This window comes from Octodon degus, unplaced genomic scaffold (assembly GCF_000260255.1).
Source record: "Octodon degus isolate 3935 unplaced genomic scaffold, OctDeg1.0 scaffold00007, whole genome shotgun sequence".
NCBI lineage: Eukaryota > Metazoa > Chordata > Mammalia > Rodentia > Octodontidae > Octodon > Octodon degus.
In genome coordinates, this window is record NW_004524583.1 from 18006255 (window position 1) to 18007445 (window position 1191).

Here is a 1191-nt window from a genome sequence, read left to right on the forward strand (position 1 = left end):
AGCACTCTGAAGGTGAAGGCAGGATAATGGCTGAGAGCTGGAAGACCAGCCTGGGCTACAAAGTGAGCTCAAGGCCAGCCTGAACTATATAATAAGACCTTGTCTCAAAAAGATAAAACAAGGGCCAGACAAATAGCCCACCAGATTAAAGCATCTGCAAGCAGGCACAGGGGCCAGGGGCCTACTGAGACAGCAATTGAGACTGGGCGTGGCCGTGCACCTGTGCCTGTAATCCCAGCTCTTGGGAGGCTGTAAAAGGCAAATCTGATCTAGTAGTGAGACCCTGAACACCCTGTAGACCCTTCCCTAAAATACAAAAAAAGAAAAAGACAAAACAAAATCAGAATCAAAACAAGAATTTTAAACAGATTGGATATTAAATGAGATTAGGATATTGTTTATTCTGTTATTGGTGTGATATTTGTAAAGATCTTATCTGTTAGAGAGTGACTCGAAACATTTCCAGGAGAAATGTTTAGTATTTGCTAAAGACTCTGGTGTAGTGGGGCTGGGGAGATGGCTCAGTAGAATAAGCGCTTGCCTGACAAGTGCAAGGGCCTGAGTTCAATCTCGGGTTCTGCAAAAAAAAAAAAAAAAAAAAAAAAGACTCTACTGTAGCAGTTTCACACTTGCCACCATTGACTTCCCCCAACCCCACTTCCCTGAGGACTGAACCCCAGGATCCCTACTCCTTTTATTTGTTTATTTTTAGTTTGCCTGGCCTTGAACACACTGTACAGCAGAGGATGGCCTCAAACTCTAAGCAATCCTCCTGCCTCAGCCTCCCAAAGTGCTCGGTCTCCAGGCATGGGCCACCACAGCCCCTTTCGCATATATATATATATATATTTTTTCTTTTTAATATAAAGTCATTGTAGTCACTTTCCTTTTTTGTTTTTTGTTTTTTTTGTTTTTTTCATTTATGTATTTGGTACAGGGTCTCACTATGCATGTGAGACTGGGAATCAAACCCTGGTCTCTGCACCTGTCAAAGCAGGCACTTAGTCCACTGAACTATCTTTTTTTTTATTTTTTGGCGGAACCGGGGATTGAATTCATATCCTTGCGTTTGTCAGTCAAGCGCTTTTTCTACTGAGCCATCTCCCCGGCCCCCCACTGAACTATCTTGTGGGCCTCTTCATGATATTTGTTTTGTTTTGTTTTGTTTGTTTGTTTGTTTTTTAATGTGTG